Here is a 19,074-nt window from a genome sequence, read left to right on the forward strand (position 1 = left end):
TTTGCTGATTTTCTCAGTTGGAGTTTTCCTTCCTAAGTATTTTGTATATATGTAAGGCTAGGGGTCAGCCTAGACAATTATCCTACTTCACTACAAGTTTATCACAATGTTAGAAAGGATGTGGGAAAATTTGGATGATAATCCACTGTTGGTGGAGTTGTGAACTGATCCAACCATTCTGGAGAGCACTTTGGAACTTTGCCCAAAGGGCTATAAAACTGTGCATACCTTTGATCCAGTAATACCACTGCTAGGTTTATATCCCAAAGACATCCCCCCCCCAAAGAGAAAAAGACTGGGGGGCAGCTAGGTGGCACAGTAGATAAAGTGCTGGCCCTGGATTCAGGAAGACCTGAGTTCAAATCCAGCCTCAGGCACTTGACACTTACTGGCTGTGTGACCTGGTTCAAGTCACTTAACCCTCATTGCCCCACCAAAAAAAAAAGTGAAAAAAAAAGAAAAAGACCTATTTGTACAAAAATATTTAGAGCAGCTCTTTTTGTGGTAGCTAAGAATGGGAAATCAAAGGAATACCCATCAATTAGGGAATGGCTAAGCAAATTATGGTATATGATTTTAATGGAATATTATTGTGTTGTGAGAAATGACAAGCAGAATTATTTCAGAAAGGCCTGGAAAGACCTGTATGAACTGATGTATAATGAAGTGAGCAGAACCAGGAAAACGATGTTTACTGACAGCAATATTGTTTGATGAACTCTGAATGACTTAACTATTCTCAGCAATGCAATGATCCAAGACAATCCCAAAAGACTAATGATGAAACATACTATCCACCTCGAAAGAAAGAACTGATATTGATTGAACACAGACTGGAGCATGCTATTTTTCACTTTATTTTTTTCACTTTTTTCTTTTATTAGAGTGTTCTTATACAAAATGACTAATATGGCAATGTTTTACATAATCGAACATGTATAACCTATATCTGATTGCTTACCACTTCAGGGAGGTGGGAGGGGATGAAGGAAAGGAGAGAGAGAATTTGGAACTCAAAAATTTAAATAAAAATGTTTATTTAAAAAAATCACAGAAGTATATCACAGAATGATATACCCTGATACCTTAAGCAGGTGAGGATGCCTCTAGAGTTATATTCACTAGGTATGAACAAGGCCCAGCTGCCTTTTCATGGAGGTTGGTTACTTATCTGTGTATATGTATTATTTTCTCCCCACCCCCATGTAAACTCCTTTTGTCTTTATATCTCTAGCAACCAACATGATGCCTGCCATATAATACCACATTAATTAATATTTGTGGAATTAAATTGAATTGCCCAAACTCACAATGTTAAGTGAAGAGCCATTATTCAAATCCTAGCCTCTAGAATTGAGCGCTTGACCAAGTCAAAGACAGAGTTCAAAACGGGCCTCCAGACATTTACTAGCTATGTGACTATGAGCAAGTCACTTTATCTCTGTTTGCCTTAGTTTTCCCATGTATTAACTGGGAAAATAATAGCATCTACCTTTCAGGGTTGTTGTGAGGACCATAGGAGATAATATTTGTAAAGCACTTTAAAGTGCTACATACATGCAAGTTATAATAACAATTATTATTATACTTTCTGATTTGAGATCTGGTGCTGTGCTCCAGCTGTGACACCCAGGCAAAACCAGGCAGTTTCCCTTTGGGAAGGAGAGTTGGGAAGGGGGTCTGTGCCAAGGGAAAACCAGGAGAAAGAGTAAATTTAAAAATAATAAAACCACCATCGCCAACAATAACAACAACAACAACAAAAATAAGTCTAACATTCTCTGGTATAAGGCTGACCACTGATTAAAGGGGAGGCATTAGGGATCCAAGGACAGATTCAGTAGCATAACAGCGCTCAGATTCTCTGCTCAATTCAGACACCATGTCAAATATACATACATACATACATACATATATACATATATACATATATACATATATATATATATGTATATATATATATGTATATATGTATATATAACATATTTCAGATAATGTGCATCTGGCTCATCTACAGCTATGGGCCCAAATGTTATATCCCTAACATTGATGTAGTTAGCTTTCTGGCCCAAGTCACTATGCCTGTGTCTCCAGCACGGCCCCCTCCCTCCAATTTCTCAGCTTCGCACAGTTTACCTTGTGCATGAAAATCAAACTGTCTCCTTTCTGCTGGAGACAACATCATTTAGAATCTGCGCTGTAATGACTTGGGGAGAAGAGCTTGTTTCCCATTATCTCTCAGAGGCTGTTAATGCTTGCATCCAGAGATGCTTAGTGGGTACTCCCAAAGCTAGTCTGCCCCTCCTGAGCCCAGGGTACCAGCAAGCCAATTTGTCGAAACCAGCTTGGCAAATCTGACAGCAGGCCTAACGAGAGTGCTTTTTGGAGCTCTCTGGGGGAGCATTTGTCACAGATAGATTAAGGGGATGTTAGCATCTATGACTGGAGCTGAAAAGTAGAAAAACAGAGGAAAGGGGAACATTGAAATGCAAGGAGAAATAGGGGTCTTTGGATACCTGAAAGACAGCAGCCCTGGATTCTGCCTCTCCCTGATTTAAGACCAGAGGATCAAAAGATTTAAAGCTGAAAGTGATCACTGTACAGATGGAGAAACTGAGTTTAGATGACTTGCCTAGAGTCACATAGCTAATATGGAGATCTAGGATTCAAATTCAGAGCCTTTGGTTCTAAATACAGTGTTTTATTTTGTTTTTTTAAACTATAGCTCATGAATGCCCCCAACCGAATTTTGCCTTCTGTGATGTATTGAGTGGGATTTGGATAAGAGTTGAAAGAAATAAAGCATCTTTGAAACTCTTGCCCCTTCTCCTACTACCCTCTCTCTCTCCTACCTACCCTTCTCTCTTATTTATGATTTTTCTGGTCCAGATACCACAATGTCTCCCCTTCCCACAAAGCCTCTTTCTCTGCTTCCAGCTCAGATGTTGAGTATAATAGCTGAAGTTCCATGGGATACTTTCATTTTTAACAGGAGTCTCTAGAAGACTGAAAAACCCCTTTAGGTCTCCTCTTCCCTACTAAAAAAAAAATGAAGCAGGAATGAGAGGATTGTTTAATTGGCCTCCAATAAAAAGGAAGAAAGGGAGAAAAGGGGGAAAAAGAAAGGAGAGCTTTATAATGAATACTTTTGACAAACCGTGTGTGAGGGCCACAAAGCTGGAGAAGGAAGAACATCTAAGGAGATCAATTGAGAAACTGGTCAGAAGGTGAGGCTAAAAGAGGAGCTGCAGATACCCTCCAAATACTAGAAATAGCAATACTCGGTGAAGGAGACATGATATAGAAAGAAGCCAGAAGAGCATAAACTTCTTAAGGGCAGGAACTGTTTCATTTTTGTTTTTGTATCCCAGGTGAGTGTCTAGTATGGTGCCTGGCACATGATGCTTATCAATTTTAAATGGCCCACTGAAGGGACAGAAAAACAAAACTCACAGGGAAAAGGGAAAAGGACATCAGAAGTGTGCCTCATTGGACCAAATTTACAAAAGCATATTGGTAAGGCAGATTTAGTGAGAATATCATCAGAGGGGCAGCTAGGTGGCACAGCGGATAAAGCACTGGCCCTGGATTCAGGAGGACCTGAGTTCAAATCCAGCCTCAGACACTTGACACTTACTAGCTGTGTGACCCTGGACAAGTCACTTAACCCTCATTGCCCTGGAAAAAAAAAAAAAGATTATCATCAGAACACACAGAGCTGCAGCCACAACTCCTGAGTGCAGAATAGCTGTAGGCATGGGAAAGGGAAAGGAAAAGTAATTTGACTCTATTGTGTTTGTAAGAAAATGAGATATGAATGACTGGGTGTGAACATTTTGGGTTGGGTAACTTCGGGAAGCATTGTAAATATGCATAACATGTAAATACTTTTTTATATAATAGAAAATCTGTGATTACCAAAGGGGATAATTAAATTGGAAGGAAGTGTTTTGAAAAATTAAAATTATGGTCCAAATCTAAGGAATTGTTATTGTGATTGTGATTATACCTTTTCAAGGTTAAGGTCACTGGTTCATTTGGAATTGAACTCAGTTCCTCCAAATGTGTCTTATGAAGAAATAACCTTTTGTGATTCTGGGATCTTCTGTTCTGTTGAAATAGCCTGGCTATTCTGTTTGCAGCTGGGTACGCCATAGTTACCCCTCTCTTTTCTTAGCCCTATTCTTGTTTTCTTGGCTCTATTGCTATGCTGTAGTTGGTTTAATCATTTGTTGGGGGGGGGAGAGGGGCATAGTGAGGACGATGGTGGCTCTGTACCTGTAATTTTATAAGTGTAGGGAACTCCTGGTATTTCCTCTTTCTGTGCTGATTGAATTTTCTCTGTACAATATAGCCTAAACTAATTAACTGGGGCACTGAAAGATTAAATGATTTTCTTAGTCAAAGTGTCAGGCAGAACCCCATATTTTTCCTGCCTTCATCCATGACATTGTTCCTCTTAACTTTGCCTTTGAAAATCCTCACCAAAACTCAGTCCCAGGCAAATATTTGCCAAGTCTTCTTGTTCATAAGGCTCATCTTGCAAAGAAACTTTGTGTGTACCATACTATAGAATATCAGAGCTAGAAGGGACACCAGTGATCAGTATGTCCCCTCCTCACTTATTTATTTTATTTTATTTTATTTTTTGTGCGGCAATGAGAGTTAAGTGATTTGTCCAGGGTCACGCAGCTAGTAGGTGTCAAGTGTCTGAGGCTGCATTTGAACTCGGGTCTTCCTGAATCCAGGGCTGGTCCTTTATCCACTGCGCCACCTAGCTGCCCCATCCTCTTATTTTTCAGATGGAAAAACTCAACTCCTAGCAGAGAGATGATGGCCTCAGGGTTATAGAATGAGAAATAAAATTTTTGGACATGACCAATGTGGGAATTTGTTTTGCTAGACTATGTAACAAATTACTAGGATTCTCCCTTACCCCTGCTCCCACCCCTTTACCCCTTCTCCCTCAGTAGAAAGGAGAGAAAATCGATTTTTCTTCGAACTGAAATATATTAAGAGAACACTTTTGGGGGTGGCTAGGTGGTGTAGTGGATAGAGCACCGGCCCTGGAGTCAGGAGTACCTGAGTTCAAATCTGGTCTCAGACACTTAACACTTACTAGCTGTGTGACCCTGGGCAAGTCACTTAACCCCGATTGCCTCACTTAAAAAAAAAAAAAAAGAGAACACTTTTTAAAAGATGGAAAACTTAGTGTTTGTTGGCCCTTCATAAAATTGTGGAATGAGGGAAGTTCCTGGGTACTTTTTTCTGTTTTCTTTTTTTCTTTTCTTTCTGAGCACAGGTCAGAGACCAGAAACCTGAGAGGGGATTTTCTTGGTATGAGAAGCTGCCAATCAATATTCAAGACAGTGGTAGAATATACTGAAGTAGTACATAGGAAATACAAATGCCCACTTATCTTGCCAGAGAGGCAAGTTCATGGACAATATCCTTCCTGAATCCTGTTTTCTAAGGGTTGGGGTGGGGATATCCTCAGAGCCATCTCAGTATTTAACCTTCTATCCATAGAAGGGTGATTTCTGGGTATTAACAGTCTTGGGGGTTGCCTTTTGAGAAACGTTTGAACTTTAAATCTTGTCTTCTATTCAGAGAAGATGAATTTCTGATTAAAATGTCTCTGGAAGAGAGGAGGATGACACAGGAGCAACAACAAAGGAGTAAAAACACCATGGGAAGTAAGGCATCGGGACCCTGCCATTTCCCTAACCCTCTGTCTATTACAGTGAGTTATTCAAACAGTGAAGGTTTGATGGAAAGGAGATTGTCAGTATTGTAGCTCCAAAAGTGTGGTTCCTTTCCAGGGGAGGAATATAAACCACAAGGTGGTATGACAAGTCTGGGTGGTATGGGTGTGCTGTCTGTCCTGAAAAAAAGGTCTGTTGCCCTGAGTGCAATCTGAAATTCAATTCCCTTGTGAAGGAAATCTAAGTCACAGAATAGTGCTGAATCTGGAAGCTTTTGGAATCTTATGGAAAGGGGGGAGGTCTTAGACCTATGATTTTACTGGCATAGATAACTCCTGAAATCAAAATTCCCTTTATTAATTCAGGTAGGTACTTTATCTATACTTGAGTCTTTTGCTTCTTTTACATTTTCCACTGGATATAGCTATCCTATAGCCATTATGTGTTTATTAACTTGACTGATTATATAGGAATTGGGGACCCTGTTATCCCATATTTGTGGAAACCTAGACATAAGTTACAGATAATCAATATCTGGAAATTTACCAGACTAAACTCTGGGTGACAGCTTAATGAATCAAAAGATTTACTTGTTCTTAGGAGTACTTTCTGAGTTTGAATTCAGCACTATGTAAAATCTGTGCCATGGTTTAAATCTGTGGTGGAACATTCTTCTCTATCAATCAATCAATAAATATTTAATGAGCACCGATTATTTGGCAAGCACTATGTTAGGAGCTAGGGAGATAAAGGTAACAATGAAACAGTTCCTACTCTTAAAGAACTGACATTCAATTGAAACAAAGCACATGTGCATATGTAACTAAATCATTCACATGACTTCCTCCTTTGTCCCTGTCTTTATCCCACAACTTCATGGCATCATCTCCCATCTTTTCCTTCACTCCAGTCTCTGGGAAAAAGCAGTCCTTTTCAGTACTTTTTGTTGTCCTTTGGTCATTTCAGTTGTGTTGGACTCTTTGTGACCCCATTTGGGGTTTTCTTGGCAAAAATACTAGAGTGATTTGCCATTTCCTTCTCCAGCTCATTTTACAGATGATTAAACAGTGTTAAGAGACTTGTCCAAGGTTACACAGCTAGTAATTATCTGATGCCTGATATGAACTCAGGTCTTACTGATTCCAGGCCTAGCACTCTATTCATTGTGCCACTTAGCTGCCCTCTTAGTATCTAGGTCAACCCTACTAGTTATATCTTTGATCCAATATCTTCCTGTCTTTTCCAGTAGATTGGCCCTGCTAACATTCCTCTCTGTAACCTGAAGTCTCTCCCCATCTATTGGTTTCTTCCTTGGTATCTAAAAGGATGTCTAAGCCTCCCATCCTTAAAATCCTCTCACTAGATTCCCCTATCCCTTTAAAGTACCATTTTTATCTCTCCTTCATTTCTCTGCTAAACTTCATAACACCATTTAGCTCACTTTCCTCTCACTCTTTTTCTAAGCCCTCTGAAATCTTTCTGACATCATCAACTCAACTGAAATTGCCTTCTTCAAAGTCATTAATCTCTAAATTGCAAAATATGTTAGCCTTTTCTTTATATTCATCATTTTTGACCTCTTTTCATACAGTGGCTATCCTTTCCCTCTTATAATCTCTTCTATCTGGGTTTTGTTGACATTCTTTTTTAATCTCTTCCTACCTGCCTGACTGCCCCTTCTCACTTTCTTTCTTTCTTTCTTTCTTTCTTTCTTTCTTTCTTTCTTTCTTTCTTTCTTTCTTTCTTTCTTTCTTTCTTTCTTTCTTTCTTTCTTTCTTTCTTTCTTTTTGCTGGACCACTTTCTGCCACATTTTCACTAACTGTGAGTACCCCCAAGACTCTGCTCTGGGCCTTCTCTTTCTATAAACTCTTTTGATGACACATGGGTTTAATTATGATCTCCATGGTTTCCTCCTCTCTGCTTCTGTTTCTGAATTTCTGTACTTTGCCAGCGTACTTCTTCTTCCTTCTCATTCTGGAAATTTTCTCAGCACCTGTGGCCTCCTTGCCTTGGCATATCTCTCTGCTTTTGTAGTCCCCTTATCCCATTGGTGAATTCCTCCCAGACCTTCCATTTAGAGGAAGGGCACAGTACAGCCATCTTGCTTTGTTCTCTTGGCTCTGCTTCTGACTATGTTTGACTGCCAACTCCACACTACCATGGAGTCTTTCCATCTCTACTTTTCAGCTCAACCTCCTTTATGTGGTATTTTCCCCCACTAGAATATAAGTTACTCAAGGGAAGTTATTGACTTCCTTTTTGTTTGCATTTATATCCCTAGCCCCTAACACACAGTATCTACTATGTGGTAAATACTTAATAAATGCTTATTGACTTCACTTGACTATGCTTTTGGTTTTTATTGTTGTTGTTCAGTCATGTCCAACTCTTTGTGCTCCCATTTTGGGCTTTTCTTGGCAAATATACTGGAGAAGTTTGCAATTTCCTTCTCTGGCTCATTTTACAGGTGAGGAAACTGAGGCAAACAGGGTTAAGTGACTTGCTATTAAGTGACTGAGGTTGAATTTGAACTCAGGAAGATACACTGTACCGCCTAGCTGCCCCATGCTCTTGATGCCTAGTTCTAAACTTCTAGCCTTGGTGCTTTTCCTGAGCTAAAATCCCACCTTACCAACTGTATGCTGGATAATTCCAGATTAATGTTCTGTAGATACGTGAAACTTAACATACCCCAAACAGATCTCATCCTTTCTCTTCCTAAACACACCCCTATTTTGATCTTTTCTATTGCTGTTGAACAGCAATTGCATTCACCCAGTTAGTAATCTATATGCCATTATTGCCTTATTTTCACTCATCCTACAGATTCACTCATTGGCAAATCTTGGTATTTTCCCCTCCTTAATATTTCTCAGATATATCTCCTCTCTCTTAATGTAGGCACTAGCCTAATGATGGGCCTTCATCCCCTTGCATGACTATAGTAACCCAAGTGTTTTCTCTGCTTTAATTTCTTCCACTCTCTCAATCCATCTGTCACAGAGTTGCCAAAATGATCTTTCTAAAGCAGATGCACAGTGAGAACCAGCCAATTTCATTTTCTTGCTAATTCTTGTACATAGCTCTTCACCTTCCACCTCTGCCTTTGCATTGCCTAATGCCTGTAATGCATTCTCAGTTCACCCCCATCTCTCAGAATCTCTAATTTTCTTCACATATATGTGGGAAGCACCCCTTCCCACATTAGAATATTTCCTATTCCTTGAGGTCAGGGACTATATTCTTTTTTTGTTGTTTTTGTTATTGTATGCCCAACACCTGGAACATTGCCCTGATAATAGCAGGTACTTCATTAATGCTTGGAGATTCCTTGAAAATATATACAAGCTACAAACAAAATAGATCCAAGGTAATTTGGGAGGGGGAAGGGACTAGGAACTTAGGAAGCTCTGAAAAGCTGCATGCAGAATGATGTGCTTTAGTTGAGTTTTGAAGAGAACTATTGATTTTAACTGGTGAAGGTAAGAAGGGAGGGAGTCACGCAGCATGAAGGCCCAGGTATGGGAGATGGAGTAATGTATACAAGCAACAGAAAAAGGCTATTGGCTTTGGGTTACCATGGGGTGGGTAAAGGGAAGTATTGTGTAATAAAACTGGAAAGGCAAGTTGGAGGTGGACTGTTAAAGGAGCTAAGCGTCAAGCAGAGGAGTTTGTATTAAAACCTAAAGGTTATAGGGAATTGATGTAATTTATCAGACTTCCTGTACTTGAGAAATGGCTAGAATGGATTGGAGAAAGGACAGGCAAGACAAAGAGGCCAGTTTGGAGGCAATGGCAAGAGTGGTTGGTACAATCCCCCTAGTGAACACTATGCCTGTCAAGGCAGCCTAAGGATATATTCACTTTTTTTTTTTGGCCATTAAACGTTGTTGGTTATTATTGAATTTTTGGGGGGTGTGGGGCAATGAGGGTTAAGTGACTTGCCCAGGGTCACACAGCTAGTAAGTGTCAAATGTCTGAGGCTAGATTTGAACTCAGGTCTTTCTGAATCTAGGGCTGGTGCTTTATCCACTGCACCACATAGCTGCCCCTATTATTGAATTTTGAGGTCACTAAACCCCTTATTCTTTGCAGATAAACTGACATCTAGACTCTCCTTCCTTGACTTAAACTTGCCAAATATTTTCGCTGTCTGTCCCTCATTCCAGAAACACCCTTCCTCCTAATATCCGCCTCCTACTTTCCCTGGCTTCCTTCAAGTCTCAGCTAGAGTCCTGCTTTCTATATGTAGCCTTTTCCAGTCCTCCTTGACCTTAATACCTTCCCTCTGAGATTACTCTCAATTTAGCCTTGTTCATACGTAGCTGTTTACATATTTATTTCTCCATTAGACTAGGAGAATCTTGAGATCTGTTACTATTTTTTGCCTTTGTATCTCTAGCAGTGAGTACAGTGTTTGGCACATAATAAACACAATAAATGCTGCTTGACTGACTCATTGTTTCTGAACTCAAGGGCCTTTGCAATGCTCATACTTCCAGCTCAGTACCCTTGGGGACCATTCTAGGAAGCAACTCCTGTGGAAATACAGCCTGGCAATTGCTCCAGCAAGTGCTACAGCCTTATCTATTGAAGATCCAGAAAAGAAACCTTTGCCATCAAAATCCTTGGCACTGTCAAGTGGTATGATCTCTCTCTCTCTCTTTTTTTTTTTTGGTGTTTTTTTGCGTGTGAGGCAATTGGGGTTAAGTGACTTGCCCAGGGTCACACAGCTAGTGTCAAGTGTCTGCGGCTAGATTTGAGCTCAGGACCTCCTGAATCCAGGGCTGGCGCTCTATCCACTGCGCCATCTAGCTGCCCCAAAGTGGTATGATCTCAAAAATTTGGTCCTGGGTTTGGAGGAAGACGGGATTCTGAGAGGCAGGAAGGAGAGATGGCACCATAGAGCATGGTAGTCAGCACGTCCACATGCATGGGGGTGGAATATGATGCAAAGAACTTGGGAGTAGCTTCTAGTCCAATTTGGCTAAGCATAGAAAGTGTGAAGGAAAGCAATGTGAAATAAGAAGAGAGAATTGTAGAGCAAATTGTGCAGGTCCTTCAATTCCAGGCTGGGAGTAGGAGATTGTAATCTAGTGAGGAGGCTGAGAAGGAGCAATGAGGCAATGGGGAAGAGGAGAATTTAAGTTCTGGTGTGCAACCTTAGACAAGTCATTTCTACTCACTTGCAAAATGAAGGGAACAATATTTGCCCAATTCACCTTACAAGGTCACTCTGAGAAAAGTAATGTAAACCTTAAAGCCCTTTACAAACATCAAGAGACAGAGTCAAGATGGCTTGAGGTCAAGTCCTACTTCTGGTACAAATTGGCTGGGTCACCTTAGGCAAGTCAAATGACCTCTCAGTGCCTCAGCTACCTCTCTGAGACTACACATTGCAAAGGAGGTGCTCACCTGCATCGGTGGAGGAAATTCTTTATACCCTGATGCAATCACATGTTCAGTCCCTAAGCCATCCCATATATTATTGTTATTATTTGCATAAGTGAAGAAACTGAGGTCCAGAGAGATGGTTCCCCCAGCCTAAGGTTACACAGCTGAAACCAGATACGGAACCTCCTGACTCCTAGGCTGGTATACTTTGTGAATTTTGCAGAACTAGCTTGGAATGACCCAGCCTTCTCCTCTCCGCTTCCTACCCCTCCCCCCACACACTTCCCCCCATTAATTTCTGTCTCTGTGTGCTTCCGTCCTAATAAATCCATCAGCCCAGTTCCTAAATGACATGTCCTCGGCTCCAGGCGGCTGTCATCGATTTTGAAAGGCACTTGATGGGGATGAAACATGGCTTTATAAATTATAAGGTTTAAACTCAGAGACTTTGCCTTTAATTTACTGTCGTTCTCCTGAGCTTGCAGCCAAGGAGCCAATCTGCTATTTGAAATACAACATTGCCGGCACTGAAACCAGACATAATTAGAGCCGGCTCCTGTCAGTCCTCAGTCCTTTCCCTTTCCCGTTCTTTTCAGAGCTTACTTCTCGGCCTTTTTTTTTAAAGACAAGGAAATATGCATACCTGTGAAAATTGCAGGATAAAGGAGGGTGTCTCCCTGTTGGAGCACCTTTGGGGACCCAGGCTCTTTGTTATTTTTCGAGTCTTTAGAAATTGATGTTTCAGACCCCATCATAGAAGGAGTTTTATTTCTTTCCTCAATGCATAAAGTTTGGGCAATTGGATGGAAAAGTGCTGTCTGTAGTATTGGGCTTGGAGTTAGAAAACTAAGTTCAACTTTTTTTTTTTTTGGTGGGGGGAGGAGGAGTGTTTAACTCTTTCCTCAGATAGCTTCTAGTAATCTGACCCTATCGATAGGTGAATAAAAGTTGTCTTCATATGTTTGAAGGAGATTCGATCGGCTTTACTGGGCCCAAAAGCAGAAGAACCTGGAATAGCAGTTAGAAGCAGCAAAGGGAATGCCATAGTTTAAAAAAAAGAAAAGAAAAAATCCTAATGACTAATTAGCATTATCAAAATGGAATGACCGCAAAAAAACCCCCCAAAAAACCCAAACCAACAACAAAACAAAAAACCAAAAAAAAAAAAAAAACGAAAATGGAATGAAATGCCTCAGGAGATAGTGAGTTCCCCTTCCCTGGAGGGTTTTGAACAAAACCAGATGAACAGTAATTGGGTTTGGTGTGGGGCTGGGCATGGGTGTTGTTCTTTATATAGTTGAAACTAGATGGCCTTTGAGGTCCCTTCCAAGTCTAAGATGATTCCATAATTATGAGACTCAAGGAACTTTGCCAGCCAATATCTTTAGGAGCTGAGATTGGAATTGGAGGGGTTGAGGGGAAGCAGATGAGAATTTTTGTATTGGCAAAAGGGGCCTTGGACCCAAGGGCAGTGATGGCAACCTGTGTCTCAGTCAGGAAGACAGCTGGCTAGAATTTATCCCTATCCTGCTGGTGGATCAGGAAGCCTGAAAGCAAAAGGAATGAATCTGCTGATTGGAGTGGATGCTGAGTGGATATCAGAATTTATGGTAGAGGCATTGATTTTGGCTGCTGGAGGATGTCAGAACACCTGTAAATTAGAGGATTTATCTTCAGGGCCTAGTTAGATAAATGGCTTTCTAAGTAAATACCTTTTTTATTATTAAAGAAAGAGTATTAATAGGTTGAAGAGATTCTTTGGGAGTGGTTTTAAGAAAGTTTATTCCTCCTTGTCAAGGCCAGTCCTCAGGAAAATACTTAAGTCAGCAAGGCTTCATCTGCAGTGGCCCAGTTATCTCTTTTCTGAATGCTTTATCCCCTTCGCCCTTTGTGCTTCCTCAACCTTCAGGTGGCCAATAAGACCAACCTCACTCTGGTCTCCCTCTTGTCTATCAAAACCTGTTCTTATAAAAGGATCCATTTCAATCATTTATACCATAGTGTGAATGACTTTATATCATTATGTTCTCTCCCCCAGAGGCATTTTTAATTTATGTGTTGTTTTTTCATAACCTAACCATGGACTGATAGTCTCTCTAACCTAATAAAAGGGATTTCAGGAATGAAAAAGTCAGTGGGGGAGGTATTTAGAAAGACAAGAGGCCTTCCTGGAGCCTGAAAACCTTACTTAAGCCTCTATTTAATGAAAGTCTTACTCTTAAAATTAATAGACATTCTGTCTTATAGGATCTCTATAGGATTGGTATAGCTATACTGACCCAATATGCATTGATGGGAAACATCGAGGACCTATTTCATTGGGATAAATTTAGAAACTGGGAATATTTTTCTTCAATTAATTATATCTCTTCTAATTCTGACCACATTTATTTCACTTGTGCAAAACCTTTTCAATTCTGTGTAATTGAAACTGTCCATTTTATCTTTTATGACCATATGTATCTTTTGGTTAGGTAAGATTTCTTTTTTTGGCCATAGTTTTCAAATAAGTCTTTTTCCTCTGCTATTTTTAAATTATATGACCTTTCATATATAGTTAATAGATTATTTGGAGTTTATTGTGGTATATGGTACATGATATTGGTCCACATTGGCTCCAGATTGCTTTCCATTTTCTCCCTCAATTATCAAGTAAGGAGTACTTATTCCATTTCTCACACATGGTCAATGTGTAGATTAAAAATTGTATGGCTTGTACTTTAGAGAGAGAATGGGAGTGGCTCTGGGAAAGGTTGAAGCCAGGTTGTTAAGGCCAAACAGAAGAGTCCATATTTGATCTCACAGGTAAGCCCCCAGAAGTCTCTGGATTTGACTAGGTAGGGATCCAACATAGGTCTGTGATTTAGGAATATAACTAGGTAGAAATGGGAGAGAACTGAGGCATGAGACTAGTACCATAGTCCGGTGAAAGCAGTTGATAGCCTGAATCAATGTAATGTCCATGTAAGTGGGAACTGAGGAGAGAACAGCTGTGTGGAGATAGAATTAACATACGATGGCAATTATTTGCCTATTTGGGCTGAGATACAGTGCAGAACTGCTAGATGTTGGAGTTATGAATGTTGAGGATGACTCTAAGAGTGCAAAATTGGGGGGCTAGAATGATGATGAGATCATAGATTTAGAGTTGGAAGGAATCTCACAGTCCCTCTTGTTTGACCCCATATTTTATAGATGAGGAAACTGAGTTCCAGAGAATTAAGTGACTTGACTTGGGTTTAAAACTTTAACTGTATACATCCAAGACTAGGAAGGAATGGCTGGACAGCAGTTGACCTAAAAAGATGGAGGGATTTTGGTGAACTATAGATTCAGTAATAGTTAACAATGACATATGTCAATCAAAAAAAGTTAATATGACTTTAGGAACAGTGGAAGGTTATAATAGCCCCTATTATAATTGCCACCAAAGTAATCTTCCAAAAACACAGGATGTGTTTTATGTCACTCCCTAACTTCAAAATCACAATGTTTAATTCTAACTTCTAGGGTCAAATATGAGCTCTTTTGTTTCTTCTTCAGGGCCCTAGGCTGTCTCCACTGGGACATGAAGGGAGATGGTCAAGGTAGGAGTGGATTAAATCCCCAGGTCTCTCACATCTGCTTTTTCCTAGTCATTCCTCTTCTACTCTGTAATTATGTGGTTATTTTTAATTTTTTATCTAAGCGTAGGACTTTAAATTTGTCATCATGACATTTTATTTTATTTGGTTTGGGCTGTTATTCTAGCTGGTCGTGATTTTTAAAAATATCCAACATAGATAAGAAGATCTCTCATATTGTTTCTTACATCTATTGAAAATGGCTCTGTTACTCCTTTGTGTTCCTTCTCAGTTACATGACTTTATTTCTGTCATTTTCAATATGTATGTAAAAAATATGAGTTCAGGGGCAGCTAGATGGCGCAGTGGATAGAGCTCTGGCCCTGGAGTCAGGAGTACCTGAGTTCAAATCCGGCCTCAGACACTTAACACTTACTAGCTGTGTGACCCTGGGCAAGTCACTTAACCCCAATTGCCTCACTAAAAAAAAAAATGAGTTCAATGATTAGCACTAATTAATCTATTAAATAATTTTAAGTGCTTACTGTGTACCAGGCATGGTGCTAGCACTTGGTCAGATATCATGGTCTTTGAGAATGAAGAACAAATGGCATCTACATAAAGATGATAGTTAATCTCAAGTGAGGAGAAAGAGAGGCTACAAAGATTGAGGTCACAGAGGAGAGAATAGGGAGTAGGATAGATTTTGAGGGATACTTACAGTTAGTATGCTAACACTTCAAATGGCCTTGATTTTCTCAGAGACCACACCCTAGGCTAAAAGAAAAGACAGGGTAGGAGTATGGGAAGCATTTTAGAAAGAACAAAAAGGGCTTGGAATAGTTTCTAAGGGGAGTTATACAGAAAGGTAATTAGGGAGCAATAAAATGATTGCCTATTCTCAGTGAGGGCCCAACTGAAGGTAGATGAGAAGAATGTGTAATGTACCCAGTGAGCAAAGTTGTGAGATTTCTTCCTGGTATATCCAGCAGCTTGTGCACAAGAAGAGGTGGATGGTGTCAGTAAACCAGAGCAAAGGTTTGGTGAGATGAGAGATAAGTGGCAATAGGACAGATACAAGACCAGAGGACAGTGTAGAGTTGAAATGGTTAACTATAAGATTGGAAAAAGCAGAAAGTGAGGAAAGAGCAAGAACTGAGGGTTGGGGTATTTGAGGTCTTGTGAGGGGGAAAATAGGTTTAGGAAGTCTGAGGCACAGGGAAAGATGGAATGATAGGAAATTATGGCCAGATAGAGGAATAGGAATCTGAACACTTCTGGGTAATGGAGAGGTCTTGTGTGTGACCATCTCTATGTGGGGCAGAGGTTGAGTTGAAGGCATGTCATGTACGCAGGGAGGCTGAGGAACTGAGAGGTTGCGTAGTTTGAAAAAAGTGTCTCTGTGGATTATTAAAGTTGATTAGTATAGGGCAGAAACTAGGGAGGAGGGGAAGATGGGAGTCAAGGTGCTGAACTCCTTGAGAAAAGAGAGAAAATGATTTGAGCATTGGTGTACTGCAGTCACCATAATTTGGATTAGGTAGAAAATTTTGATTGAATATACTTCAAAGGAAAAGTAGATGCTAAGTGAAAAAGGAAAAGGAAAAGTCTAGAAGCTATAGTAGGTACAGAAGATTTTTATGGATATTCTTCCAGGTCGTTTGTGTGTGTGTGTGTGTGTGTGTGTGTGTGTGTGTGTGTGTGTGTGTGTGTGTAGGTACTCTGTGGGGGCAGTGGTGGTCAGACTGCAGGAGATGATTTCCAGGGGAGTCAGTTTTTAATTATGGCTAGGAAATGGAAGCATCCTTCATAGCTACATCAGTCTCTTCAGACATCATTCACTTTTTAACCTCATCATAATTAATTGTAATTGTGTAGGCAGTCAGTCAACAAGCAATTATTAAGCACTTACTATGTGCCAGACACTATGCTAAGCACTGGGAGTAAAACAATGCAAGCAGAAAGACACTCCCTGCCTTTGGGAAGCTTACATTTTCATGGGGGAAGATGACACACAACAAGAAATCTGTGTAAAAAGAATTTCATTCTTGAGAGTTCCCCAGTCTACTTAATATAAATTCTCTTATAATAGTTTTAATAAAAATAATAATAATAATAATAATAATAATAATGTCTTACATTTGCATAGTGTTTTTAAGGTTTGCTAAGTATTTTATATACATTATCTTGTTTAATTGTCACTACCATCCTGTGAGGTAGGTGCTATTATTGTCCCCATTTTACAGATAAAAATACTGAGACTCATTGAGGTTAACTGCTTGTCTAAGGTTACACAACTAATAATTATCTGGGCTAGGGTTAGAACTTATGTCTTCCTGAATCTGTCATTCAACTTACATTTAGCAAGCACCCAATACTTATTATTATTATTGTTATTAGCGGGGCAATGAGGGTTAAGTGATTTGCCCAGGGTCACACAGCTATTAAGTGTCAAGTGTCTGAGGTCAAATTTGAACTCAGGTCCTCCTGAATCCTGGGCCTGTGCTTTATCCACTTGGCTGTTCCCCCACCCAATAATTTATTAAGCAAGATTGGGCAGGTAAGTGGTACAATAGACATAGAGCAGGGCCTGGAGTCATGAAGACTCCTCTTTTTGACTTCAAATCTGGCTTCAGGTGCTTACTAGCTATGTGACAACCCGGTTTCCTTCAGTTTCCTCATCTGTAAAATGTCCCGGAGAAAGAAATGGAAAATCACTTCAGTATTCTTGCTTAAAAAACCCCAGATGGGGTCAGAAAGAGTCAGACATGACTGAAATGAATCAACAACAACAAAAATATCCCAGGAAATCGTACTATATGCTGGAGATCCAAAGATAAAACAAAACAAAAATAGTCTTTTCCATCAAGAAGCTTACATTCTTTTGGGTAATGGGTTGGGGAAATGATGTGTGCAGAAAAATAACTGCAAAAGATATGTAAAGTAGATAGTAATTTCTGGCAGGGAGGGTACCAGAATTTGAGGCAATCAATATAGTCTTTCTATAGGAGGTGACACGACTAGTATTGAAGGAAACTCAATTCTATGAGGTGTCGGTGAGGAGCATATTTCAAAAATAGGAAACATCTTGGACAAAGGAATGGACATGAGCAATAGAGTGATCTGCATAGGAAATAATAAATAGTCTAATATGACCAGAACTTAAAAGTGTGTGAAGGAGAGAACTATGCAATCAGCCTGGCATGATAGGGTGGAGTCAGACTGTGAAGAAGAATTTCTATTGTTTTTTAGAGGCCACAGGGAGTTCCTAGAGCTTCAGCAATCAGCCTGGCATGATAGGGTGGAGTCAGACTGTGAAGAAGAGTTTCTATTGTTTTTTAGAGGCCACAGGGAGTTCCTAGAGCTTCTAGAGGAGCAGAGTGCTGTAATCAAACCTGTGCCTTAGGGATGTGTATCATACTCTGGCAGTTGTGGGGAGGAGGGAGTGGAGAGGAGAGAGGAGACATGGAGACCAATTAGGTACTGCCATGGTCTAGGTGAAAGCTGATGAGGGCCCGAACTAGGGTGGTAGCAATGTGCATGGAGATAAAGGTAATATGCCACATAATATATAATGGTTGTTGTTCAACTGTTTCAGTCATGTCCACCTCTGTGATTCTATTTGGTGTTTTCTTGGCAAAGATACTGGAATGGTTTCTCATTTCCTCCTCCAGCTCATTTTAAAGATGAGGAAACTGAAGCAAACAGGTTTAAGTGACTTGTCCAGGGTCACACAACTAGTAAGTGTCTGAAGGCAGACTAGAATTCAGGTATTCCTGACTCCAAGCCCAGTGTTCTATGCACTGTAGCACCTAGCTGCCCTAATATATAATGGAGATAAGGACAATATCATATTCAACACTATTAACCCTTTTAGAATTTGAGGCCATGGAATCTTACCTATCCCTTCTCTAAACTCATTGAAATCTGCTTTTCTGTAGTCTTGGGGACACATATGACTATGTCCTCTATGTTCTCTGTGTCCTCTGTTCTTTTCCTCATCAATCATGAGCTCTAAAATGACGTAATCACTGAATCCCTCATTGAACTAACAATCTAATGGGCAGGATATGGTACATCATTGCTGTGCAGTAAAGACCTATTAATTTATTAAGTTGAGGAAATTCAAAGAAAAAATTACCCCTGGGAAACAGTTCTAAGCCATCATGAATTATGCCAAACTTAACTGGATTTTTATGAGGTTTCTCAGCAGTAGGGAAAAGCTATTCTTCATGTGCTAACCAAAAAGTGCTATATGAATTCAATTCAACCAACATTTATGAGGTGCTTTTTGTGTACAGCAGACTCTTGTTAGGTGATAGTGAAGACAGGTTAGATAAAACATAATCCCCACTCTCTTGTAGTTTATTGTACAATAGAGGTACAGTTTGTGCACACAAATATAATACAA

Source organism: Dromiciops gliroides, chromosome 1, assembly GCF_019393635.1.
Source record: "Dromiciops gliroides isolate mDroGli1 chromosome 1, mDroGli1.pri, whole genome shotgun sequence".
Classification (NCBI taxonomy): domain Eukaryota; kingdom Metazoa; phylum Chordata; class Mammalia; order Microbiotheria; family Microbiotheriidae; genus Dromiciops; species Dromiciops gliroides.